The sequence below is a fragment of the Pseudophryne corroboree genome, chromosome 2, assembly GCF_028390025.1.
Source record: "Pseudophryne corroboree isolate aPseCor3 chromosome 2, aPseCor3.hap2, whole genome shotgun sequence".
NCBI lineage: Eukaryota > Metazoa > Chordata > Amphibia > Anura > Myobatrachidae > Pseudophryne > Pseudophryne corroboree.
Genome location: NC_086445.1, coordinates 882,757,441 through 882,780,984, shown reverse-complemented (window position 1 = coordinate 882,780,984; position 23,544 = coordinate 882,757,441). Strand labels below are relative to the sequence as shown.

Genomic DNA, 23,544 nt, shown 5'->3' with positions numbered 1-23,544 from the left:
CTTGGAGCCTGGGGATTATATGGTCTCCCTGAATATACATACAGTCATCATCACCAGATTTATCTTCCAATCTGACTGATTGGAATGAAAAAATCTGGTAAGGGATGGGAGCAAATGAAAGTTGACCATTTGAAATGGTCAAATGTCATTTGCTCCCATCCATGACATTTGCTCCCATCCATTACCAGATTGTTGTTCCAACCAGCCAGATTGGAAGATAAATCTTTAGGTGTATGGGCATCTTATGTCTTGTGGGGGTTGAGCAGTACAAGTAAAGATGGTGATGATGACATAATAGAAATTGAGGATGCTAGTATGGAAGTGGAAAAGACAAGGGGGTATTTGTTCACTATCTGATGTTAATGAGGATGACAAGGATATTGATGATATTGTTTGCGTAATCTGCCACTAGTGGCAGCAGTACTTGCCTGTGATAAAAAGAAAGTCATTGGGATACCTGGGCAAAAGACCAAATAAGCCACCTCTTGGGCGTGGGATTATTTTTACCTACAACATTTGCAGAAGCTTGCAGTTCGTGGTTTCCCTGTCATAGTTGGAACCAGACCCATTGTGGTCAGCACAGAGCTGATGCCTCTTTGGTAAAGGGGAAATTTCTTAAGATTAATGAGGTAGGAGGCATGGGCGTAACTAGAGTATGTGCAACGTGTGCCATTGCTGTAAGGTCCAGAAGCTTAGGGGGGCCTGGACCTAGGTTATAAAGTTGCATATCATTTTCCCTGATTTGCCAGCTAAGTAATTGGGTCTGATCCATTGCCCAGCCTGAATTGTGTGAAAGTAAATTTTCAGTGAGAAGAGCGTGTAGTTGATGTTATGATGGTAAGGGGCAATGTAATGTGGCAAAATTTGAACTGTATGGCAACTGTAATGTGATACAATATGAACTGGAAGGCACTGTAATATGTCATAATCTGATCTGCTCATTGTAATATGAAGGGCACTATAATGTTACATAATAATAACTGGAACACTTGTATTTGAACAGGGGCCCCTTCAATATGTTGCTATGGGGACTACAGTGGTTATGCCCCTGGTAGGAGTTGTTTGGGGTGCATTCTTTGTAAATCACCTCATCGTGACTCTGCCGCTCAATGGCACGACTTGCAACCTCATGCAGCAAGGCCACAATGATGCCATTAATGTCATCGTGGAGTCAGATGGCTGATCTACTCTCTTGGAAGTCCAGAGAACTCCTCAAAATGTGTTTGTCTCTCAGACACTGTAGTATATTAAGTTGAATTTGGAACCGCACTAGTGTTAATGATCTAAGCAAGATGTATGAATAGTATAAAAAAAACAATATAAATGCAGTTAGAAAAAATGTGATTATGAACTGCTAATGATTGGCGGTGCTCCCAGGAATTTTGTAGATTAGACTACAGTTGAAAAGGAGAGACAAGACAAAAAACCCTTGTTTGGGAGCACTCTTTTGTATTAAATTAAATAATGTAGGTAAAGTAAATGATAAATGAGATAAAACTTAACCTTTAATTGTTTCTCAAATGAAAGGAAGAAAAAAGGGCGAATAATAAGACAATTAAAGGACTCGTGTCTGGTGTTACAGCAAAAAGAAACTTGTTTGACCTTTTTAGCAAATGAGGTACAAGTTGCTAGGAGAAGATGAAGATATTAGAAGTAATAAATTGGATGGATGTTAGTGTGTTCTAATAGGATGAATGTATCCAGGACAGTCACTAAGCATGCCTCAAAACAAAGGTATCCAAATGGAGAGTGATATGGTAGCAATGTTGAGTGAGCTGAATTTGATCTTGTATGAGAGATAGAGAGAAAAGGGGGCCCACTGCACCTGGTATTCTCAGGGGGTTTCCCATCCTGATACTGACCAGGCCATACCTGCTTAGCTTCCGAGATCGGACAGGATCGGGCGCATTCAGGGTAGTATGGCCGTGGGCCTGAGGTAAGAAAGAAATGAAAGAAGATAGGAAGATGATTCTATTGTCTGTACTGAGTACAAATCAACCATAGGTGGTCCGGGAGTGTTTTTCCAGAAACAGACATAGAGGTATAGTCAGTTTTGGAGAATTAAAATGGGGCCCACAGCACCTGGTATTCTCAGGAGGTTTTCCTTCCTAATACTGGCCAGGCCACACCTGCTTAGCTTCCGAGATTGGACAGGATCGGGCGTATTCAGGGTAGTATGGCCGTGGGCCAGTGTGAGGAAAATATTGAGTGGAAAGGGAGAATGCACTGCTTTGTGTACTTCACACTCAACCACGACCACTGATGGTCTCGAAATAGTATTTCCAGACAGTATCAAGATGATTTGTAGTGTCTGGGATTAAAGAGGATGTATGTGGTTGGGGAAATTTATGAGAGTGATGTATGGTGTATGTGTGTGTATGTCATGTTGATTGATGAAAAACGTTTGGAAAGAGATGTGTTTAAGAGGTAGAATGAAGCTGAAAAATCACTCTGATTAAATAACAAATCACACAAATGACAAATCACAAAATGTAGGTTAGTCCCTTGAGGGGAAAAAGCAAAAAACAAAAAGCAGCAGAAGATAAATGGTCGTATATTGGGAGGGAACTCAAGGCTGGCTCCCAAATGACAATCTTAACTTTAATTCCTGAGTAGGAAGGGTTGAATACCAAAATCTCATAACAAATGTCAAATAGTCAGTGATGGGGTATAAAAATGCTACCATGAAACAAATGCATGTTGGAATCACATAAATTCACTTGTGTGTTTAATTCACAGTTAGGTATCTGTATATAATAATAGAACCTTGGAGGCATGGGCGGGTGTGAGGACTGAGTACTACAGATTATCACTGAAATTAGAAAACTGTTGTGAAACAGAAGATATAATGATTTGTTTACATTGCGATATCTGTGACAGAGGTAAATGTGGTGGTATATAGTGGTCTGATGACCGTTACCACTATCTTAGGGTAGACTGACACCTCTTTACAGACTAGTGGTAAATATAGACATAATTATAGACCCTGATGGTCTAGTGGAATTACCTAGTATAAGTCGTTTGCAAGGAGGGAACACACGGTAGGCGCTAGAGACAGTGCACTGTATGATCAGTGTTGAGCAGGGGAAAGATTCCCGTGCTGCACTGTTGTATAGTGGTGCGCCTAAGACCCTGGTGGTCTAGTGTTGATTACCCTGGCCGCACGATCTGCGGCTGATGTTTGCTGCTGAACTTACCTGTTCAAAGTCCTGCTGGTCCCGCTGTTAGTGACGAGCGCGGCCGCCCGCTTCCGGGTTGGGCGTCGCCGCGATGACGTCACGGTTGACGATTCTCTCGACGTACGTTTCACCTTTTGGCTTGGTCACGAGAGCTCTCGTGACCAAGCCAAAAGGTGAAACGTACGTCGAGAGAATCGTCAACCGTGACGTCATCGCGGCGACGCCCAACCCGGAAGCGGGCGGCCGCGCTCGTCACTAACAGCGGGACCAGCAGGACTTTGAACAGGTAAGTTCAGCAGCAAACATCAGCCGCAGATCGTGCGGCCAGGGTAATCAACACTAGACCACCAGGGTCTTAGGCGCACCACTATACAACAGTGCAGCACGGGAATCTTTCCCCTGCTCAACACTGATCATACAGTGCACTGTCTCTAGCGCCTACCGTGTGTTCCCTCCTTGCAAACGACTTATACTAGGTAATTCCACTAGACCATCAGGGTCTATAATTATGTCTATATTTACCACTAGTCTGTAAAGAGGTGTCAGTCTACCCTAAGATAGTGGTAACGGTCATCAGACCACTATATACCACCACATTTACCTCTGTCACAGATATCGCAATGTAAACAAATCATTATATCTTCTGTTTCACAACAGTTTTCTAATTTCAGTGATAATCTGTAGTACTCAGTCCTCACACCCGCCCATGCCTCCAAGGTTCTATTATTATATACAGATACCTAACTGTGAATTAAACACACAAGTGAATTTACGCGATTCCAACATGCATGTGTTTCATGGTAGCATTTTTATACCCCATCACTGACTATTTGACATTTGTTATGAGATTTTGGTATTCAACCCTTCCTACTCAGGAATTAAAGTTAAGATTGTCATTTGGGAGCCAGCCTTGAGTTCCCTCCCAATATACGACCATTTATCTTCTGCTGCTTTTTGTTTTTTGCTTTTTCCCCTCAAGGGACTAACCTACATTTTGTGATTTGTCATTTGTGTGATTTGTTATTTAATCAGAGTGATTTTTCAGCTTCATTCTACCTCTTAAACACATCTCTTTCCAAAAGTTTTTCATCAATCAACATGACATACACACACATACACCATACATCACTCTCATAAATTTCCCCAACCACATACATCCTCTTTAATCCCAGACACTACAAATCATCTTGATACTGTCTGGAAATACTATTTCGAGACCATCAGTGGTCGTGGTTGAGTGTGAAGTACACAAAGCAGTGCATTCTCCCTTTCCACTCAATATTTTCCTCACACTGGCCCACGGCCATACTACCCTGAATACGCCCGATCCTGTCCAATCTCGGAAGCTAAGCAGGTGTGGCCTGGCCAGTATTAGGAAGGAAAACCTCCTGAGAATACCAGGTGCTGTGGGCCCCATTTTAATTCTCCAAAACTGACTATACCTCTATGTCTGTTTCTGGAAAAACACTCCCGGACCACCTATGGTTGATTTGTACTCAGTACAGACAATAGAATCATCTTCCTATCTTCTTTCATTTCTTTCTTACCTCAGGCCCACGGCCATACTACCCTGAATGCGCCCGATCCTGTCCGATCTCGGAAGCTAAGCAGGTATGGCCTGGTCAGTATCAGGATGGGAAACCCCCTGAGAATACCAGGTGCAGTGGGCCCCCTTTTCTCTCTATCTCTCATACAAGATCAAATTCAGCTCACTCAACATTGCTACCATATCACTCTCCATTTGGATACCTTTGTTTTGAGGCATGCTTAGTGACTGTCCTGGATACATTAATCCTATTAGAACACACTAACATCCATCCAATTTATTACTTCTAATATCTTCACCTTCTCCTAGCAACTTGTACCTCATTTGCTAAAAAGGTCAAACAAGTTTCTTTTTGCTGTAACACCAGACACGAGTCCTTTAATTGTCTTATCATTCGCCCTTTTTTCTTCCTTTCATTTGAGAAACAATTAAAGGTTAAGTTTTATCTCATTTATCATTTACTTTACCTACATTATTTAATTTAATACAAAAGAGTGCTCCCAAACAAGGGTTTTTTGTCTTGTCTCTCCTTTTCAACTGTAGTATATTAGACAACTATTACTTATAGAGAGCAGTACATTTACATTTTGGTTGATCTACTTGAAAAGCAATAACTCTTCTGCAACCGTAATGATTCCTATAGATCTTTCTTATTCTGCTTATTATGTGCACAAGTCTATCTGCTCATTGTACTGTGTCAGAAATTAAAATTATGCACCTACGCTTGCTGTGTTTTCTCATTGGGATTTTTCATTCCTTAGCAAAGCTTCACAACTTGATAGGTTACATCTTCTCCTGGCTAATTTATACTCTGCAGACAGTGCAAGTCTATTGTGAAGTCAGGAGATGTATGTGTGATTGATATGAGTCACTGCTCTGCAAGTTAAACCCATGCTGGCAGTATGGGTGAACTCCTCGGTCATCTAACTTCCAGACAAAAGAGATATATTTAGTAATAAAAAAAAAAAAACATTTTTTTTTTTTAGATAACTACTTGGTGTTGAATAATGATATAAAGCTGATTGAATTAATACAATTTTAGTGTGGTTGTCAGTTGGGGTGTGATACGCGAGGCCGGTGGATCGGGATGCTGGCGGTCATATGACTGACCGCAGCATCCCGACTGTTAGAATGCCAACAGGAGATGGGGTAATTAATTTACCTCTCCCCTGGCCCCTACCTTAATCCGCCTGGGCTGGTGGCTAGGGCTAAGTACACAGCGGTTGCTGGCTATAGCTAATCCCAGGGGGTGACGGTGTGGCAGCTATGGATAACCCACCCAGTGGTGTGTAGCCCTAACCACCCCCCACCCCCACAACCTCCCTGGTCCCTAACCCTCACTCCATTACTTACATTAGGGATGCTGTCGGTCGGGGTTCCGGCGCTGGAATTCCAAGTGGTGTCAGGATTCCGGTGTTGGTCACCTGACCACCGGCATCCAGAGCAGTGGGATGCTGACCGCATCACATCAGTTGCACTTAATGTATATACAGTACTGTTCTAAAGAATTCTACAGTTGATGTATTTGAGTTGTGCATGTTACTTAAAGCTAGGTACACACTATACAATTTTCTAGCTGACCTGGCAGATATTGGGTCGTTGGTCTGATAATTGTTTAGTGTGTATGCTGCACCAGGACCCAATGGTCGGTCCAAAATGTGTAGAATCATCTCCTGATATAGCGTGTGCTGCACACACTATGTAGTTCACACCGTTTTGATATGGGTGGTCATTCCGAGTTATTCCCTCGTTGCCGTTTTTCGCAACGGAGCGATTAGGTGGAAAATGCGCATGCGCACGGTACGCAGCGCGCATGCTTTCAGTAATTTAACACAAAATTTTGGAGATTTGCACAAGCTCGAGCGACGTTTTTTCATCGCTCGAGTGATCGTAGTGTGATTGACAGGAAGTGGGTGTTTCTGGGTGGTAACTGGCCGTTTTCCGGGAGTGTGCTAAAAAATGCAGGCGTGCCAGGTAAAAACGCAGGAGTGGCTGGAGAAACGGGGTAGTGGCTGGCCGAACACAGGGTGTGTTTGTGACGTCAAAGCAGGAACTAAACGGACTGAGGTGATCGCAGTCTAGGAGTAAGTCTGGAGCTACTCAGAAACTGCTTGAAAATTTTTAGTAGCAATTCTGCTAATCTTTCGTTCGCAATTCTGCTAAGCTAAGATACACTCCCAGAGGGCGGCGGCCTAGCGTTTGCAATGCTGCTAAAAGCAGCTAGCGAGCTAACAACTCGGAATGACCACCATTGTTCCGAAAAGTTCTGAAAATGCAGTGTGTACAGACCTCATCCCGATGTCTAGTGTATATAGGGCTTCATTCAGCATGAATTGCAATTGTGACTGAATGCACACTAATTGCAATCGCAATCGCAAATCTGAGAAGATTTGTAGCCAAACCCCCAATCTGATCTGCGATTATACAACCCCATTGCAAATCTAACCCACTCCCATCGCACGCATAGCTAGAAACGCAACATTGCGTACATTCACTCAACATTACGAGAAAAAGTGCAGCTGTTATACATCGATGTCAGCACAAAACTGGGATGGTTTGTTTCTTGTTCTATTCTGTCAGAATAATGGCCCTCATTCCGAGTTGATCACTCGCTAGCTACTTTTAGCAGCCGTGCAAACGCATAGTCGCCGCCCACGGGGGAGTGTATTTTAGCATAGCAAGAGTGCAAACGCCTGTGCAACAGAGCGGCTGCAAACACATTTTGTGTAGAACAAGACCAGCCCTGTAGTTACTTATTCTGTGCGATGATTGCTGCGACGAGTGACACGGTAATGACGTAAACATACTCGCCCAGCATACGCCCGGCCACACCTGCATTTTTCCAAACACTCCCAGAAAACCGTCAGTTGACACCCAGAAACGCCCTCTTCCTGTCAATCTCCTTGCGTCCGCCAGTGCGACTGAAAGCGTCGCTAGAACCTGTGCAAACGTATGATGTGCGTTGTACCCGTACGCCGCGCATGCGCATTGCGGTGCATGCGCAGTTTTTCCATTTTTTTAGATGCTCGCTACACAGCGAACAATGGCAGCTAGCGATAAACTCGGAATGAGGGCCTATGTTAGGCAGGCATTAAGGGTCATGGTGTAAACACAATACAGTACATACATGTAAAATGTTTAAGTAACATGCTCACAATAGTAATAAGTTATGCACAACACTGTGCTAAGATGAACATACACATGACAACATACTTACAGTACTTAAAGAAGTGTTATTTTCTAAATTTAATAAAATCTTATTTATGTGGTTAGGCATGAAGCACACTAAACAGCATTCCCTGCATCACTGTAAACACCATCATCTGGCTGTGATTTAGCAAGTATTAGCTTGACCATCGAAACTTTTGCTGCTGCCATCAGTACTTCCACAGTCTGGGTAGCTCTCTAGCTACCCAGCCTGTGTTGTTGAAGCGTTTGCTATTTCTGCAATCTGTTTTGCATATTTTGTGATTGTAACACCCATTACACGCCCCGCATTGCAGAGATTGCGTACTCATTCCGCTGACACGCCCCCACCACTCCTTTTTATTGTTGCTACATGTAGTCGCTACTGTGTTTGCAGAGACCTATGTATGATCACGAAAACCAGACTCGGCGCATGCGCACTGTCTTCTGTTTGGTTGTGTACGCATGCGCAGTGTGCTGATAGTCGCTCATTGCGCAATTATTCGCACTGATGCTGAATGAGGCCCATAGTGTACATAGACACTATCAGTGAAATAGTTTGGAATCAAAGACATCGTTTAGAACTGAGTTGTTCGCTCGTTGCCGATTTTTGTTATGCTGCGATTTGTTGCTAACTGCGCATGCGCATGGTACGTAGAGCGCATGCGCTAAGTTATTTTACACAAAACTTAGTAGATTTGCTGGTGTTCGAGCGACGATTTTCAGTCGCACTGCTAATCGGTAAATGATTGACAGGAAAGGGGCGTTTCTGGGTGGTAACTGAGCGTTTTCCGGGAGTGTGCTAAAAAACGCAGGCGTGCCAGGGACAAACGTGGGAGTGTCTGGAGAAACAGGGGAGTGACTGGCCGAACGCAGGGTGTGTTTGTGACGTCAAACCAGGAACTAAACGGACTGAGCTGATCGCAATCTGTGAGTAGGTCTGGAGCTGCTCAGAAACTGCAAAGAATTATTTAGTAGCAATTCTGCTAATCTTTCGTTCGCTATTCTGCTAAGCTAAGATACACTCCCAGAGGGCGGCGGCCTAGCGTTTGCAATGCTGCTAAAAGCAGCTAGCGAGTGAACAACTCGGAATGAGGGCCATTGAGTAGTGTGTACTCTATATAGTGAACTTAAGTTCCCAGATCCATTTGTTGTTAATTTTGAAATGACTGCAGAATAGGCGTGTGAGCAGGAGGCAGCTGAGAAGCCGCTATGTCCGAGATGTTAGCTTCATTATCGTCCTCCAGTCCAAAATGTTGCACAATTTTAAGTCGGGGCTGTAGAGCCCTGGGAAAAAAAGGCTGCATGGACAGCTTTTGGAGCAGAGTAGAGGGCTTCTATAAAGTCCTACTTTGGTAATGCACTTTTAAGGGAACAAATTGATATTTGGAAAGCGAATATGGAATAATGCATGCATTAGTTCAGGGAACTTTTTTACCTTTTACCCCAAAATATATTTAGATACGCCGATGTTACCCCATTGATTTGAAAGGAAGGAAATCATATATTATTGTGCATATATACTAGAGATGAGCGGGTTCGGTTCCTCGGAATCCGAACCCGCCCGAACTTCATGTTTTTTTACACGGGTCCGAGCGACTCGGATCTTCCCGCCTTGCTCGGTTAACCCGAGCGCGCCCGAACGTCATCATCCCGCTGTCGGATTCTCGCGAGGCTCGGATTCTATCGCGAGACTCGGATTCTATATAAGGAGCCGCGCGTCGCCGCCATTTTCACACGTGCATTGAGATTGATAGGGAGAGGACGTGGCTGGCGTCCTCTCCGTTTATAGAGAGTGAGACTAGAGTAGAGAGAGACACAGTAGTAATTTTGGGGAGCATTAGGAGGAGTACTTTAGGAGGAGTACTACTACTTGCTGAAGTGATAGATAGATAGTGTGACTGTATAATGTATATCTGACTTGTGGGGGAGACACTGACAGTGGGGAGCAGTTAGAGTCTGAGAGCAGGACTCAGGAGTACATATAACGTACAGTGCACACTTTTGCTGCCAGAGTGCCACACTGCCATTGTGACCACACTGACCACCAGTATAATATATATTGTGATTGTCTGCTTAGGAGTACTACTTGCAAGTTGCTGATAGTGTGACCAGTGACCTGACCACCAGTTTATAATAATCACCACCAGTTTAATATATATAATATATATATATAATTGTATATAATATATATATAATATTGTATACCACCTACCCGTGGTTTTTTTTTTTTCTTTCTTCTTGATACATACTACTATAGTAGCTTACTGTAGCAGTCTGCGGTGCTGCTGAGCTGACAGTGTCCAGCAGGTCCGTCATCAGTCATTACATAATAAATATATATTATATACCTGTCCGGCTGCAGTACTAGTGATATTATATATATATATATATATTGATTTCATCTCATTATCATCCAGTCTATATTAGCAGCAGACACAGTACGGTAGTCCACGGCTGTAGCTACCTCTGTGTCGGCAGTCGCTGGTCCATCCATAATTGTATACCACCTACCCGTGGTTTTTTTTTTTCTTTCTTCTTGATACATACTACTATAGTAGCTTACTGTAGCAGTCTGCGGTGCTGCTGAGCTGACAATGTCCAGCAGGTCCGTCATCAGTCATTAGTACATAATAAATATATATTATATACCTGTCCGGCTGCAGTACTAGTGTGATATTATATATATATATATTGATTTCATCTCATTATCATCCAGTCTATATTAGCAGCAGACACAGTACGGTAGTCCACGGCTGTAGCTACCTCTGTGTCGGCAGTCCCTGGTCCATCCATAATTGTATACCACCTACCCGTGGTTTTTTTTCTTTCTTTCTTCTTGATACATACTACTATAGTAGCTTACTGTAGCAGTCTGCGGTGCTGCTGAGCTGACAGTGTCCAGCAGGTCCGTCATCAGTCATTAGTACATAATAAATATATATTATATACCTGTCCGGCTGCAGTACTAGTTTGATATTATATATATATATATATATATATATATATTTCATCTCATTATCATCCAGTCTATATTAGCAGCAGACACAGTACGGTAGTCCACGGCTGTAGCTACCTCTGTGTCGGCAGTCGCTGGTCCATCCATAATTGTATACCACCTACCCGTGGTTTTTTTTTTTTCTTCTTGATACATACTACTATAGTAGCTTACTGTAGCAGTCTGCGGTGCTGCTGAGCTGACAGTGTCCAGCAGGTCCGTCATCAGTCATTAGTACATAATAAATATATATTATATACCTGTCCGGCTGCAGTACTAGTGATATTATATATATATATATATTGATTTCATCTCATTATCATCCAGTCTATATTAGCAGCAGACACAGTACGGTAGTCCACGGCTGTAGCTACCTCTGTGTCTTTTAGTTGTGCCTATTAAAATATGGAGAACAAAAATGTTGAGGTTCCAAAATTAGGGAAAGATCAAGATCCACTTCCACCTCGTGCTGAAGCTGCTGCCACTAGTCATGGCCGAGACGATGAAATGCCAGCAACGTCGTCTGCCAAGGCCGATGCCCAATGTCATAGTACAGAGCATGTAAAATCCAAAACACCAAATATCAGTAAAAAAAGGACTCCAAAATCTAAAATAAAATTGTCGGAGGAGAAGCGTAAACTTGCCAATATGCTATTTACCACACGGAGTGGCAAGGAACGGCTGAGGCCCTGGCCTATGTTCATGGCTAGTGGTTCAGCTTCACATGAGGATGGAAGCACTCAGCCTCTCACTAGAAAACTGAAAAGACTCAAGCTGGCAAAAGCACCGCAAAGAACTGTGCGTTCTTCCAAATCCCAAATCCACAAGGAGAGTCCAATTGTGTCGGTTGCGATGCCTGACCTTCCCAACACTGGACGTGAAGAGCATGCGCCTTCCACCATTTGCACGCCCCCTGCAAGTGCTGGAAGGAGCACCCGCAGTCCAGTTCCTGATAGTCAGATTGAAGATGTCAGTGTTGCAGTACACCAGGATGAGGAGGATATGGGTGTTGCTGGCGCTGGGGAGGAAATTGACAAGGAGGATTCTGATGGTGAGGTGGTTTGTTTAAGTCAGGCACCCGGGGAGACACCTGTTGTCCGTGGGAGGAATAGGGCCGTTGACATGCCTGGTGAAAATACCAAAAAAATCAGCTCTTCGGTGTGGAAGTATTTCACCAGAAATGCGGACAACATTTGTCAAGCCGTGTGTTGCCTTTGTCAAGCTGTAATAAGTAGGGGTAAAGACGTTAACCACCTCGGAACATCCTCCCTTATACGTCACCTGCAGCGCATTCATAATAAGTCAGTGACAAGTTCAAAAACTTTGGGCGACAGCGGAAGCAGTCCACTGACCAGTAAATCCCTTCCTCTTGTAACCAAGCTCACGCAAACCACCCCACCAACTCCCTCAGTGTCAATTTCCTCCTTCCCCAGGAATGCCAATAGTCCTGCAGGCCATGTCACTGGCAATTCTGACGAGTCCTCTCCTGCCTGGGATTCCTCCGATGCATCCTTGCGTGTAACGCCTACTGCTGCTGGCGCTGCTGTTTGCTGCTGGGAGTCGATGGTCATCCCAGAGGGGAAGTCGTACTCGTAAGACCACTTTTACTACTTCCACCAAGCAATTGACTGTCCAACAGTCCTTTGCGAGGAAGATGAAATATCACAGCAGTCATCCTGCTGCAAAGCGGATAACTGAGGCCTTGGCATCCTGGGTGGTGAGAAACGTGGTTCCGGTATCCATCATTACTGCAGAGCCAACTAGAGACTTGTTGGAGGTACTGTGTCCCCGGTACCAAATACCATCTAGGTTCCATTTCTCTAGGCAGGCGATACCGAAAATGTACACAGACCTCAGAAAAAGAGTCACCAGTGTCCTAAAAAATGCAGCTGTACCCAATGTCCACTTAACCACGGACATGTGGACAAGTGGAGCAGGGCAGGGTCAGGACTATATGACTGTGACAGCCCACTGGGTAGATGTATGGACTCCCGCCGCAAGAACAGCAGCGGCGGCACCAGTAGCAGCATCTCGCAAACGCCAACTCTTTCCTAGGCAGGCTACGCTTTGTATCACCGGTTTCCAGAATACGCACACAGCTGAAAACCTCTTACGGCAACTGAGGAAGATCATCGCGGAATGGCTTACCCCAATTGGACTCTCCTGTGGATTTGTGGCATCGGACAACGCCAGCAATATTGTGTGTGCATTAAATATGTGCAAATTCCAGCACGTCCCATGTTTTGCACATACCTTGAATTTGGTGGTGCAGAATTTTTTAAAAGACGAGAGGGGCGTGCAAGAGATGCTGTCGGTGGCCAGAAGAATTGCGGGACACTTTCGGCGTACAGGCACCACGTACAGAAAACTGGAGCACCACCAAAAACGCCTGAACCTGCCCTGCCATCATCTGAAGCAAGAAGTGGTAACGAGGTGGAATTCAACCCTCTATATGCTTCAGAGGTTGGAGGAGCAGCAAAAGGCCATTCAAGCCTATACAATTGAGCACGATATAGGAGGTGGAATGTACCTGTCTCAAGCGCAGTGGAGAATGATTTCAACGTTGTGCAAGGTTCTGCAACCTTTTGAACTTGCCACACGTGAAGTCAGTTCAGACACTGCCAGCCTGAGTCAGGTCATTCCCCTCATCAGGCTTTTGCAGAAGAAGCTGGAGGCATTGAAGGAGGAGCTAAAAGGGAGCGATTCCGCTAGGCATGTGGGACTTGTGGATGCAGCCCTTAATTCGCTTAACAAGGATTCACGGGTGGTCAATCTGTTGAAATCAGAGCACTACATTTTGGCCACCGTGCTCGATCCTAGATTTAAAACCTACCTTGGATCTCTCTTTCCGGCAGACACAAGTCTGCTGGGGTTCAAAGACCTGCTGGTGACAAAATTGTCAAGTCAAGCGGAACGCGACCTGTCAACATCTCCTCCTTCACATTCTCCCGCAACTGGGGGTGCGAGGAAAAGGCTCAGAATTCCGAGCCCACCCGCTGGCGGTGATGCAGGGCAGTCTGGAGCGACTGCTGATGCTGACATCTGGTCCGGACTGAAGGACCTGACAACGATTACGGACATGTCGTCTACTGTCACTGCATATGATTCTGTCACCATTGAAAGAATGGTGGAGGATTATATGAGTGACCGCATCCAAGTAGGCACGTCAGACAGTCCGTACTTATACTGGCAGGAAAAAGAGGCAATTTGGAGGCCCTTGCACAAACTGGCTTTATTCTACCTAAGTTGCCCTCCCACAAGTGTGTGCTCCGAAAGAGTGTTTAGTGCCGCCGCTCACCTTGTCAGCAATCGGCGTACGAGGTTACTTCCAGAAAATGTGGAGAAGATGATGTTCATTAAAATGAATTATAATCAATTCCTCCGTGGAGACATTGACCAGCAGCAATTGCCTCCACAAAGTACACAGGGAGCTGAGATGGTGGATTCCAGTGGGGACGAATTGATAATCTGTGAGGAGCGGGATGTACACGGTGATATATCGGAGGATGATGATGAGGTGGACATCTTGCCTCTGTAGAGCCAGTTTGTGCAAGGAGAGATTAATTGCTTCTTTTTCGGTGGGGGTCCAAACCAACCCGTCATTTCAGTCACAGTCGTGTGGCAGACCCTGTCACTGAAATGATGGGTTGGTTAAAGTGTGCATGTCCTGTTTATACAACATAAGGGTGGGTGGGAGGGCCCAAGGACAATTCCATCTTGCACCTCTTTTTTCTTTCATTTTTATTTGCGTCATGTGCTGTTTGGGGAGTGTTTTTTGGAAGGGCCATCCTGCGTGACACTGCAGTGCCACTCCTAGATGGGCCCGGTGTTTGTGTCGGCCACTAGGGTCGCTTATCTTACTCACACAGCTACCTCATTGCGCCTCTTTTTTTCTTCTTTGCGTCATGTGCTGTTTGGGGAGTGTTTTTTGGAAGGGCCATCCTGCGTGACACTGCAGTGCCACTCCTAGATGGGCCAGGTGTTTGTGTCGGCCACTAGGGTCGCTTAGCTTACTCACACAGCTACCTCATTGCGCCTCTTTTTTTCTTTGCGTCATGTGCTGTTTGGGGAGTGTTTTTTGGAAGGGCCATCCTGCGTGACACTGCAGTGCCACTCCTAGATGGGCCCGGTGTTTGTGTCGGCCACTAGGGTCGCTTATCTTACTCACACAGCTACCTCATTGCGCCTCTTTTTTTCTTTGCGTCATGTGCTGTTTGGGGAGTGTTTTTTGGAAGGGCCATCCTGCGTGACACTGCAGTGCCACTCCTAGATGGGCCCGGTGTTTGTGCCGGCCACTAGGGTCGCTTATCTTACTCACACAGCTACCTCATTGCGCCTCTTTTTTTCTTTGCGTCATGTGCTGTTTGGGGAGTGTTTTTTGGAAGGGCCATCCTGCGTGACACTGCAGTGCCACTCCTAGATGGGCCCGGTGTTTGTGTCGGCCACTAGGGTCGCTTAGCTTAGTCATCCAGCGACCTTGGTGCAAATTTTAGGACTAAAAATAATATTGTGAGGTGTGAGGTATTCAGAATAGACTGAAAATGAGTGGAAATTATGGATTTTGAGGTTAATAATACTTTGGGATCAAAATGACCCCCAAATTCTATGATTTAAGCTGTTTTTTAGTGTTTTTTGAAAAAAACACCCGAATCCAAAACACACCCGAATCCGACAAAAAAAATTCGGTGAGGTTTTGCCAAAACGCGGTCGAACCCAAAACACGGCCGCGGAACCGAACCCAAAACCAAAACACAAAACCCGAAAAATTTCAAGTGCACATCTCTAATATATACTGGTTATCACTGTTTCTATGGCATTTCTGAGATACTGTGTACATATATATATATATATATATATATATATATATATATATATATATATATAAATCCACAATGACCGGCACTCCATGTAATTTTATGTTAAATACCTGGGTGCCTTCCCACGATCCAGAAGGAACATGTAGAGAGAGAGCGAGACGGGCGGCACTCCACGGATTCAAAAAATACAGCAGCTACACAAGCTTAATTTCAACGTTTCAGGTGCTACTTTATTGGCACCTTTCGTCAGGATACAAACATAAGGGACAAAACATACTTATATAGATCCCAATGCCCAGAACCAAATCACAATCCCCACCTACTTCCGGTCGCGGGCACCGCCGCGTCACACGCCGGCCCGCAGCAGGAAACTATCACCATAGCAACACACCAACGTTGCTAGAGACCTCAGTGCGCCGGGCTTCCCGTCCACGGCACGCCCCCGGAAGCGCATCGGCCTGCGTCCTCCAATCGGCGGCCGGGAGAGGGGCCCGTAACCAAGGCAACATAAACAAAAACAAAAAACGAACATACGGACTGCCTAACTTTAAAGAAGTCACAATAATCAATCTGAATCTAGCACAGAGAAATAACATTCCAAAAAAGGGCTAATTCAACCTAACAGCAAGACTACAAATGATATAATGATTAGTCTAGTCATGATCTTAATCATACATCACATACATGATTGTTAGAAACAAGGCCCCTAGCTAAGTTATATAAGGATCACATTACCAAGTCAATCTATTATAGCTAAATTGGTAACAATAACTACCACAATCAAATCTAGTATTGCAGCATATTAAACATAGCGAAGATAATCATACTTCATAATCTATTAGCAGAGAATAAACCTAGCTATGTATAAATTCATCATAAAAAACATAGAAAAGATAAATTTTCATTGAGGCCCGCAGGTGAGATGGTATTGAGATCAAAAATCCATCGCGCCTTCAGTTGTAATAGCTTCTTGTCACGATCACCCCCTCTCGCCATTGGGGGGACGTGATCAACCAATTTATAGCGCAAAGTTGCCATGCTATGGCCTGCTTCCCTGAAATGACGCGCCACCGGTTGCTCAGTAGGTTTTCCTTCTAAAGCCATTCTGATGGCGGATCTATGTTGTGCTGCTCGTTCCCGGAAGGCACACACAGTTTTGCCTATATATGCCAGCCCGCATGGGCATTTAATAATATAAACTACAAACTTCGAAGTGCATGTCAGTACATGCTTAATAGCAATCTTTCTTCCGGAGTGAGGATGAAGCACTGAAGATCCAACTTCCAGGTATCTGCACGTCGTGCACCCTGTACATTTGTAAGAACCCGGAGGTTTACTTAGAAAATGTGATCTGAGTTCTCTTTGTGGTGAAACTATATCTGTATGGACTAGCCAGTCTTTCAAGTTTTTTCCTCTCCGATGACACTTAAGTAGAGCGCTGTCATTTAATGCAGGAATGGTCTTATCAGAACTCACAATTGGCCACAATAAATTGGCATTTTTCTTGATGACATTACTGGCCGTCGTGTAAGTAGTTACTAATGGTAATACTTTTCGTGCAGCTTTTGTTTTTCTTAATAAACATTGCTCACGTGGCACAGCAAAAGCTTTTTCCTTTGCTTTAATGAGATCATCCCTTCTATATCCCCTCTGGAGGAACTTGACCATCATATCATCAATTTCTTTCTCTGCATCCATGATATTACTTGAAATTCGTCTCGCTCTCAAAAACTGGGAATAAGGAAGTCCTTTTTTCATAGCTACTGGATGAAAGCTGTTTGCATGGAGTAATGTGTTCTTGTCCGTGGATTTGTGATACATGGATGTCACCAGCACAGTACTGTTTCTTGTAATTTGAACATCCAAATAATGGATCGTATCAGTACTCACATCATAAGTGAATTTGATGTTGTTGTCCATTTGATTAATTAATGTAATGTGTTTCACAAAATCCTCTTGTTTACCAGCCCAAATTATGAACAGGTCATCAATGTAGCGTAAAAAGAGGGTCACATCATTGGCGAAGGGTACATTCTCCAAGAATAACTTTTTCTCGACTGACAGCATATACGCGTTAGCAAACGCTGGGGCCACGTTGCTCCCCATAGCACACCCCAAGCGTTGCAGATAAAACACCCCGTCAAACAGGAAAAAATTTCGTGTTAAAGTTTTCTCCAACAATAGCAGAAAAAATTCTATGTCAGGACCTTTGTAATGGGGGTTGTGCATCAAAAGTTGTCTCATCGAGGAAATTCCCTCCTTGTGTGGTATATTGGTGTATAGACTTACCACATCTATACTGGCTAGAACACATTCATCAGGTAACTGTGCACATTCTTGAAGACGAAGTAAAAGCTGTGTAGTGTCCATAAGTACAGATGGTTCTGCTTGAATCACAGGTTGTAAATAGAAGTCAAGATATCTAGATATCACATTATACAGAGATCCCCGAACCGAGATTATTGGGCGTCCTGGAGATTATTGGTCTTGAGTAAATGCTCTTGTGACCTGATGAGACAACTTTTGATGGACAACCCCCATTACAAAGGTCCTGACATAGAATTTTTTCTGCTATTGTTGGAGAAAACTTTAACACAAATTTTTTTCCTGTTTGACGGGGTGTTTTATCTACAACGCTTGGGGTGTGCTATGGGGAGCAACGTGGCCCCAGCGTTTGCTAACGCGTATATGCTGTCAGTCGAGAAAAAGTTATTCTTGGAGAATGTACCCTTCGCCAATGATGTGACCCTCTTTTTACGCTACATTGATGACCTGCTCATAATTTGGGCTGGTAAACAAGAGGATTTTGTGAAACACATGACATTAATTAATCAAATGGACAACAACATCAAATTCACTTATGATGTGAGTACTGACACGATCCATTATTTGGATGTTCAAATTACAAGGAACAGTACTGGGCTGGTGACATCCATGTATCACAAATCCACGGACAAGAACACATTACTCCATGCAAACAGCTTTCATCCAGTAGCTATGAAAAAAGGACTTCCTTATTCCCAGTTTTTGAGAGCGAGACGAATTTCAAGTAATATCATGGATGCAGAGAAAGAAATTGATGATATGATGGTCAAGTTCCTCCAGAGGGGATATAGAAGGGATGATCTCATTAAAGCAAAGGAAAAAGCTCTTGCTGTGCCACGTGAGCAATGTTTATTAAGAAAAACAAAAGCTGCACGAAAAGTATTACCATTAGTAACTACTTACACGACGGCCAGTAATGTCATCAAGAAAAATGCCAATTTATTGTGGCCAATTGTGAGTTCTGATAAGACCATTCCTGCATTAAATGACAGCGCTCTACTTAAGTGTCATCGGAGAGGAAAAAACTTGAAAGACTGGCTAGTCCATACAGATATAGTTTCACCACAAAGAGAACTCAGATCACATTTTCTAAGTAAACCTCCGGGTTCTTACAAATGTACAGGGTGCACGACGTGCAGATACCTGGAAGTTGGATCTTCAGTGCTTCATCCTCACTCCGGAAGAAAGATTGCTATTAAGCATGTACTGACATGCACTTCGAAGTTTGTAGTTTATATTATTAAATGCCCATGCGGGCTGGCATATATAGGCAAAACTGTGTGTGCCTTCCGGGAACGAGCAGCACAACATAGATCCGCCATCAGAATGGCTTTAGAAGGAAAACCTACTGAGCAACCGGTGGCGCGTCATTTCAGGGAAGCAGGCCATAGCATGGCAACTTTGCGCTATAAATTGGTTGATCACGTCCCCCCAATGGCGAGAGGGGGTGATCGTGACAAGAAGCTATTACAACTGGAGGCGCGATGGATTTTTGATCTCAATACCATCTCACCGGCGGACCTCAATGAAAATGTATCTTTTCTATGTTTTTTATGATGAATTTATACATAGCTAGGTTTATTCTCTACTAATAGATTATGAAGTATGATTATCTTTGCTATGTTTAATATGCTGCAATACTAGATTTGATTGTGGTAGTTATTGTTACCAATTTAGCTATAATAGATTGACTTGGTAATGTGATCCTTATATAACTTAGCTAGGGGCCTTGTTTATAACAATCATGATTAAGATCATGACTAGACTAATCATTATATCATTTGTAGTCTTGCTGTTAGGTTGAATTAGCCTTTTTTTGGAATGTTATTTCTCTGTGCTAGATTCAGATTGATTATTGTGACTTCTTTAAAGTTAGGCAGTCAGTATGTTCGTTTTTTGTTTATGTTGCCTTGGTTACGGGCCCCTCTCCCGGCCGCCGATTGGAGGACGCAGGCCGATGCGCTTCCGGGGGCGTGCCGTGGACGGGAAGCCCGGCGCACTGAGGTCTCTAGCAACGTTGGTGTGTTGCTATGGTGATAGTTTCCTGCTGCGGGCCGGCGTGTGATGCGGCGGTGCCCGAGACCGGAAGTAGGTGGGGATTGCGATTTGGTTCTGGGCATTGGGATCTATATAAGTATGTTTTGTCCCTTATGTTTGTATCCTGACGAAAGGTGCCAATAAAGTAGCACCTGAAACTTTGAAATTAAGCTTGTCTAGCTGCTGTATTTTTTTAATCCGCGGAGTGCCGCCCGTCTCGCTCGCTCTCTCTCTCTCTCTCTATATATATATATATATATAGAGGAGATATCCTGCCCCACCTGTGGCTCAGGTGTTAGCAGCGAAGGAAATAAGGCGGCACTCCATGGACTTAAGCAAAAAAGGTTATATATATTTAAAACATAGTGACATCAAAAATGCATCGTGTCAAACAAAACAAGAAAAAACAAGAAGCAGGTATCTTACGACGTTTCAAGGCATGGCAGCCTTTTCTTCAGGTAAGTAAACCCTGGTGCTGTGAAAGAGAAAATAACCAAACCAAACAAAGAAACACTCACCTGTTAAGTAGCGTGAAGTACAGAAGAGAGGTGTTCCCGGCGTCTGTGTCCGGGACTTCCGGGTGAGTCACGTGAGCGGCTCACCAGTGACGTGTTGCGTTGCTAGGCAACGTGCACAAACTGTAGCAGGCGCCGGGAAAGCCTGTCTGTGACAGAAAATGATAAAGTGAATAGAGGCATGTGTTTACATGCCATGCCCAGCAAAAGTAGTGTAATCATGTGAGAAAAATTCTATAGGGTGAAGCGTGGCAAGTATAGAAAAGATTAAAAAGTTACTAACAACAGCTGCACTGGAAAGATAAGGTGCAAACATAGGTATATTAGTGTTACCTTCAGAGAGGCAAATTGCTACACAAACTTCTGTATACATGGTAATAATTAAACCATAATAACATTTGGTACTTAATGCATGCAAATTTCAATATACATGGTCATCATTGGGCCATATTGGCCATTAGGCACTTAGCTCACAGTTATCAATCACAGGGCCGGCCATTAGAGAACAATTTTGCTGCTGTGATCAGGTCTGAATTAGGCTCATAGCACAAAGCAAGCTGGGTCCTGATAAGGGATGGAGAAGCAAGGCAGGTACAGTGAATTTGAATGAGACACTAAGGTTGGGTGCAAAGGGTAATTATAGGCGTATCATGTACATTTAAAAAGTATCAACCAATGTATAAAAATTGCTCAAAGGGATATTGAAAGTCAAGGTCTGCAGCTAATTATTTATGAAGATAATGCAGTTCATTCAATTTCCATTTCATATAAAAATGACCCCTGTATGTGTGCTATAAACAAGCACTTATCTTCTTTTATGGCAGATGGGAATTACTGAAAAGTGAATAATAATTGTGGGCTGAGATACAGATGAAAAGGGAAAGCAAGCAGCTTATGCGTAAATCTAAAAATGACATCCTGCGGTCATGTATTGGAAATATACATACATGCATGGCCGGTGCTAGGGTGTTCGGCGCCCTACTGCAAAATATAAATTTGCGCCCTCCCATACTTTACATGCAGGGCCGGGGGGTTACCACGGCCTCTTGGGCCCCTGAGCTGCAGGAGATCCGTACAAGCCAATGGATGTGAACTCTCTGCCCACACACACTCTATGCTAGTTATGGCCCTGCACACAGATATACACATACATACATATACACATAAATACTAGAGATGAGCGGGTTCGGTTTCTCGGAAACCGAACCCCCCCGAACTTCAGCCTTTTTACACGGGTCCGAGGCAGACTCGGATCTTCCCGCCTTGCTCGGCTAACCCGAGCGCGCCCGAACGTCATCATCCCGCTGTCGGATTCTCGCGAGGCTCGTATTCTATCGCGAGACTCGGATTCTATATAAGGAGCCGCGCGTCGCCGCCATTTTCACACGTGCATTGAGATTCATAGGGAGAGGACGTGGCTGGCGTCCTCTCCGTTTAGAGTAGAGTAGAGAGTCTAGAGACACTTGATTTACTAATTTTGGGGAGCATATTAGGACGGAGTACTACTTGCTGATAGTGTGACCAGTGACCACCAGTTTAATTAATCCGTTCTCTGCCTGAAAAAAAACGATACACAGTGTGACACAGTCACATACCATATCTGTGCTCAGCCTCAGTGTGCCCTCAGTGTGCTGCATCATCTATGTAATACTGTATATCTGACTGTGCTGAGTGCTCACTGCTCACACAGCTTAATTGTGGGGGAGACTGGGGAGCAGTTAGCAGGAGTACATATTTTAACAGTGCACACTTTTGCTGCCAGAGTGCCAGTGCCAGTGTGACTGACCAGTGACCACTACTACTTGCTGATAGTGTGACCAGTGACCACCAGTTTAATTAATCCGTTCTCTGCCTGAAAAAAAAACGATACACAGTGTGACACAGTCACATACCATATCTGTGCTCAGCCTCAGTGTGCCCTCAGTGTGCTGCATCATCTATGTAATACTGTATATCTGACTGTGCTGAGTGCTCACTGCTCACACAGCTTAATTGTGGGGGAGACTGGGGAGCAGTTATAGCAGGAGTACATATTTTAACAGTGCACACTTTTGCTGCCAGAGTGCCACTGCCAGTGCCAGTGTGACTGACCAGTGACCACTGACCACCAGTATATTGTGATCGTCGTGTGGTGTTTTTATTCTATAAACGCATTCTGCTGACAGTGTCCAGTATATACGTATATAATATATACCTGTCCGGCTGCAGTAGTGATATATATATATTTTTTATATCTTTATCATCCAGTCTATATTAGCAGCAGACGCAGTACGGTAGTCCACGGCTGTAGCTACCTCTGTGTCGGCAGTCGCTAGTCCATCCATAATTGTATACCACCTACCTGTGGTGTTTTTTTTTTTTCTATCTTCTTGATACTACTAGTAGCTTACTTTAGGAGTCTGCAGTGCTGAGCTGACAGTGTCCAGCAGGTCCGTCATTATATAATATATACCTGTCCTGCTGCAGTAGTGATATATATATATATATATTTTATATCATTATCATCCAGTCTATATTAGCAGCAGACGCAGTACGGTAGTCCACGGCTGTAGCTACCTCTGTGTCGGCAGTCGCTAGTCCATCCATAATTGTATACCACCTACCTGTGGTGTTTTTTTTTTTTCTATCTTCTTGATACTACTAGTAGCTTACTTTAGGAGTCTGCAGTGCTGAGCTGACAGTGTCCAGCAGGTCCGTCATTATATCATATATACCTGTCCTGCTGCAGTAGTGATATATATATATATATTTTATATCATTATCATCCAGTCTATATTAGCAGCAGACGCAGTACGGTAGTCCACGGCTGTAGCTACCTCTGTGTCGGCAGTCGCTCGTCCATCCATAATTGTATACCACCTACCTGTGGTGTTTTTTTTTTCCTATCTTCTTGATACTAGTAGCTTACTTTAGGAGTCTGCACTGCAGTGCTGAGCTGACA

The 23,544-nt window shown here is 44.0% G+C and overlaps 1 protein-coding gene and 4 pseudogenes across 1 annotated transcript in view; 3 read left to right on the top strand and 2 right to left on the bottom strand.

Annotated features, from left to right (window-relative positions):
* The window catches only part of LRRC75A (leucine rich repeat containing 75A), a 585,529-nt gene that overhangs the window by 347,684 nt on the left and 214,301 nt on the right, over positions 1 to 23,544 (top strand). The gene's annotated exons all lie outside the window — the stretch shown is intronic.
* Positions 1,814 to 1,931, bottom strand: LOC135052813 (5S ribosomal RNA; annotated as a pseudogene).
* LOC135051630 (5S ribosomal RNA) lies at positions 2,071 to 2,188 on the bottom strand (annotated as a pseudogene).
* Positions 4,475 to 4,592, top strand: LOC135051629 (5S ribosomal RNA; annotated as a pseudogene).
* On the top strand, positions 4,732 to 4,849 carry LOC135052801 (5S ribosomal RNA; annotated as a pseudogene).